The sequence below is a fragment of the Cryptotermes secundus genome, unplaced genomic scaffold (assembly GCF_002891405.2).
Source record: "Cryptotermes secundus unplaced genomic scaffold, Csec_1.0 scaffold276, whole genome shotgun sequence".
Taxonomy (NCBI): Eukaryota; Metazoa; Arthropoda; class Insecta; order Blattodea; family Kalotermitidae; genus Cryptotermes; species Cryptotermes secundus.
Genome location: NW_019742963.1, coordinates 431134 through 436321, shown reverse-complemented (window position 1 = coordinate 436321; position 5188 = coordinate 431134). Strand labels below are relative to the sequence as shown.

General features: G+C 39.3%; 1 protein-coding gene across 1 annotated transcript in view; it reads right to left on the bottom strand.

Annotated features, from left to right (window-relative positions):
* Positions 1 to 5010, bottom strand: part of LOC117283014 — a 23743-nt gene extending 18733 nt beyond the window's left edge. Inside the window, exons 1-2 of the mRNA XM_033755087.1 lie at positions 4386 to 5010; positions 4119 to 4186 (exon numbers count right to left, since the gene is read on the bottom strand). The gene's annotated coding sequence lies outside the window, so the exon portion shown is untranslated. The remainder of the gene's footprint in view (positions 1 to 4118; positions 4187 to 4385) is intronic.
* Positions 5011 to 5188: the final 178 nt, after the last annotated feature.

Genomic DNA, 5188 nt, shown 5'->3' with positions numbered 1-5188 from the left:
CATTAACACCAAATATACAAATTATTTTTCTTTGGTTAATCTTTTATCCTGAATAGTCTAATGTGATGTAAGCAAACATTTTGACTGTTTCCTGCTTGGAAAATAGCCTGGTAGTGTCCATGCCCAAGCTCAATTAAGCACTGACATGGAGGTGTATGGCAGAGTGGAGGTATAGCTCTACACATTCTTAACCTCAGCATCAGATGGGGGTGAGTGCCCAGCCACTTCACCCTAAGCAAAGGCCGCCTGACACCCACTGGTGGTGAGAAACGTATCTGCCATCAAACCCTAATTCTCTGGACATCCAACGCAACGATTAGTCACTGTACTCACTGGCATCTTCTCCTCTACAAGCGAATCATCAACAGACCAATGGGTTTGGTAATATATTTTCAGTTTCAAATATCTTTTGTGCAGTGGCAACTGATGGACCGAATTTATGGAGGGGCTGGGAACCCAAGTTGACTCATGTAACTGTCATCACCTTGCCCCAGTTTTCCAATAATTCCCATTACCTCTATGCCTAACTGTATTTTTGACAATTTTTAGGGATTCTGTTGACAGTAGCATTCATGGGATTACTGAGTTTATGGACTTCGTCTATCACAGTGCTTTGAAAACTAGATCTGCTTCTAAAACATTGCACAGCGGCANCCACTTCACCCTAAGCAAAGGCCGCCTGACACCCACTGGTGGTGAGAAACATATCTGCCATCAAACCCTAATTCTCTGGACATCCAACGCAACGATTAGTCACTGTACTCACTGGCATCTTCTCCTCTACAAGCGAATCATCAACAGACCAATGGGTTTGGTAATATATTTTCAGTTTCAAATATCTTTTGTGCAGTGGCAACTGATGGACCGAATTTATGGAGGGGCTGGGAACCCAAGTTGACTCATGTAACTGTCATCACCTTGCCCCAGTTTTCCAATAATTCCCATTACCTCTATGCCTAACTGTATTTTTGACAATTTTTTGGGATTCTGTTGACAGTAGCATTCATGGGATTACTGAGTTTATGGACTTCGTCTATCACAGTGTTTTGAAAACTGGATCTGCTTCTAAAACATTGCATTCTTCAGTCATGCAATATACTTTTAACCCCCCCCCCTTTCCAGTGTGTCACCATCTCCAAAGTGCACTCTCCTACAATAATTGAAGCAGGTAAAAATAAGGATGGCCAGGTGTAGGAACTTGAATACAAGTTATGATAGCTGATTCATGGCAGTAAACAGCGTCTGGCAAAACATCCATCCTCTCAGAAGCTACATCTAGTTATGGCAGATGGCCTAGACTGCAGCAGCTGCCAGAACATTTCACATCAACCTAAAAATAACTTTACACTATACGAACTTATTACTCTTGGTGAAAAGTGCAAAGAGAAGCTTGTTATGAACAGCCACAACAGCAGGTAAAGCAACCATCATTACTGGTTTTTACTGTCAAGTCAATTTTAATTTTGGTGGGTTATTTAATGATGCTGTCAGCAGCTAGACTACACAGCGCTGGGTCATAGGATAACAAATGAATTAGGATGGATTTGGAAGGAAGTGGCTGTGGCATATTTGAGGTACCACGCTGGCATTTGCCAGGATGGACTGAGGAAAGACACAAAATTCTGTAATGATTTCTTGTGTCCTGACCAACATTCAAACTGATAAGTTCCCAGATATAAGGCTATTTAGTGCTATTTGCAGACCAGTCTGTTTGATACTGTCCAGACAATGTAACATCAAACATACATATATTAGTGCTTGAAACTAAAGAGGGGCTTATCACCTCCCTCATTATACTTAGATTAGTTAGCTCCGTTTGTTTTTGGTATGGAGAGTCAGAAACAAACCAGTCTGGGTGAGCAGTCAAATTAAAATGACTAGCGCTGAGGGTAGTCTTTTTAAATAAAAACTTTCATGAAAATTCTAAAATGGTTTTCTTGGCTAATCTGTCTTTAACAAGAACTACAGTGCAGTCCAATCACAGTTGAATGTATGGCCCTGCCATTTCCTACCCTTAACACAAGATTAAAACAGAATACATAGCCATAGCTTAAGCAGTTAGTCGCTGGCTTTCCACCGTTGCGGTCTGGTCAAGTGGGATTTGTGATGGACAAAGTGGCGCGGGGGCAGGTTTTCCCTTAGTACTTCAGTTTCCCCTCCCAATCCTCATTCCATTAAATTCTCTATAAGCATTATCACCAGTACAGGTTCAATAGGACATATGGAAGCTGATGTGCCAAGGGGACCTAATTGGATTCCACCTTACACTATGTGAAATCTTTAACTATTGTAATCTATTGTAATCTACTGTAAACAATTTTAAGTATTGTAACTTTATTCTCTTATTGTAATCAGCCAATGTATAGTATCTGACTTGTCCTATATCATGTAACAATGATCTATAGAGACAAAATAAATAAATAAATATACATAACAGACATGATGGAGTTACAAATGGCATGGTAATATGCACGTTCATGAATTTATCACAGTCAATTCAATGTGGCAGGACTGACTCAAGCAAGTGGTGTAACATAATTTTCTGAGATCCACAGACTCATTAATTCTATCTGGAGTAAGGAACAATTTTCTGAAGAGTGCAAGGAGTCTGTTATTGTACCAATGTACAAGACGGGTGATAAAACTGATTGCAGTAATTATCGAGGCGCATCATATGTATCAACTTCATACAGAATTTTAAACAATATTCTTCTCTCAAGGTTAAGTTCATATGTAGACTATTACCGGGGAATCATCAGTGTGTGGTTCAAGGTAACAGATCAACTACCGATCAGATCTTTTGCATTCGTCTGATACTGAAGAAAAAATGGGAGTACAATGAGACAGTACATCAGCTATTTGTAGACTTCAAGAAAGCCTATGATTTGGTTAGGAGGGAAGTACTGTACAATATTGTCATAGAGTCTGGGGTACCAATGAAACTAGTTAGGCCAATTAAAATGTATTTAAAGGAAATGTATGGTAAAATCCTTACAGGTAAACATTTGTTTAGATTTCACAGGTTTCCTATCTGAAATGGTCTAAAACAATGAGATGCTTTACCACCGCATTTCAACTATGCTTTAGAATATGCCATTAGGAAGGTCCAGGAAAATGAGGTGAGACTGAAATTGAAAGGGACACATCAGCTGCTGATCTATGCTGATGATGTGAATCTACTGGGAGATAACACATATACCATAAAGAAAAACATAAAATTTAACTGATGCTAGTAAGGTTAGTCTAGAAGTAAATATAGTTAAAACTAAGTATATGTTGATGTCTTGTCATAAGATTGCAAAACAAAATCATAACATAAAGACAGCTAAAAGATCTTATGAAAATGTGGAAAAGTTCAAATACAAATTTGATTCATGTGGTCATTAACATCATGTTAAATTAGGGTAATGCATGCTGCTATTCAATTCAGACCATGTCTCCTCATTTGCTGTCTGCAAATGATAAAAATATACAAAACTAAAGTTTCGCTTTGGTATTGTAACTTGTACTCTGACATTAAGGGAAAAACTGGACTGAGGGTGTTTGACAACAGGGTGCTGAGGAGAATATTTGAAGTAGGAGGGATTAAATAACAGGTGGTTGGAGAAAACTGCATAATGAGCAACTTCATAATTTGTACTTCTCATCAAATATTATTAGAATGAACAAATCAAGGATGGAATGGGCAGGACATATAGCACACATTGCAGTGGACAGACATAGTTGGGATGATAACATTAAAATATATTAAGAGAAGTAGGATGGGAGGATGTGGACTGGATTCATAGTAACACGGCATTATTATTATTAGCGTTCCATTCAATGCTGGGAATTTACTTTTTTTATTATTTATTGCTAGTGGGTGGGACCAAGTCCCTTCTACTACAGCCACTTCTGGCCTATTGTACCAGCCCCACATGATGAGGGGTGAGGGTGCAATTGGTGGAATGAAGATTGGCAGGGGAAACCTAAGTACTCAGAGAAAACCTGCCCCAGCGCCACTTTGTCCACCACAAAACCCACTTGACCAGACCCGGGATCGAACCCGGGCCGCCGCGGTGGGAAGTCAGTGACTAACCGCTTGAGCTATGGCGCGGCCTGGAAATTTGCTTACTTACTCAGAAACTGTTTTCTTCTTAAGGACGCTTCCGTGGAGCTGGCTATGTATTTATATACACATGGGGCTCTAAATTCAAACGGGAGATGGCTTCGTTTAATTATTATCGAGAATAGGTGGTGTCGGTAATATTAGGGTGTTTTCAGAAGACTGCTGTTTAGTTTTAAACATACAGTTAGGAAATGTACGCATAACAAAAAATTATGGGAAAAGTGAATCTGAGTTCAACCTGACTTTATCACAAAATGTGAATTTCACACTTACTTACCTCATGTATAATCATGGTTGGTCCTACAAGGCACTACATATACAGCATACGATTTTACATGAACTGCGTTAGTTCTTTGCAGAAACACAATTACATTCTCTTAAGTCTGTTCCTTATCCGTTAACTTAAGATAAGACAACAAAGGCTACATGCAAACCTTGTCAGCCAAAGATAGCATCACATAACGTCACCTGACATTACGGCATCTATGGATCAGAGTTTCAGGGGAACACCATTATGCCCATTATGCCGCTGTGTTTACAACAAAAAGCAAGTAAGATGGCGTTTCCTTCGCAACTGAGATACGGCGGGACATTTAAAATTTGGGGTTCTCAAACGGACGTGGCAACATGCTCGTTGATAAACTGCAATAAATGCAATGTACAGTTTTATGATACTTCCAAGACGGTGATGGCAATGTACAACTTTTGTGTGAAATGTTCGTTTGCATCGCTATTTTGTGAATACTTTCAGACATGGTATAAATTTTTGTGCCTGGTGTCCACAGGCAGCAGGGGGGGGGAGACAATACGTCTCCCACCGGTTTTTTGACAAAAATAAATTTAAGAAAAGAAAATTCCACATATTAAAAACAAAAAGTATGCTTACAAATATTTTCTTCTGTGCATATTCTAGGGCAATCAGCAAAAATAATCTTAATAAACAGCTTATGCTATGAAGAAAGCAGTCTTCTGGGATGTGGCACCGTGTAGATGCGGTGTTAACCGACGTTTCGGAGGAACGTATCGCCTCCATCTTCAGGGTAGAAGGAAAAATAAGAAAATCTGCAAGCGAAGAGACAG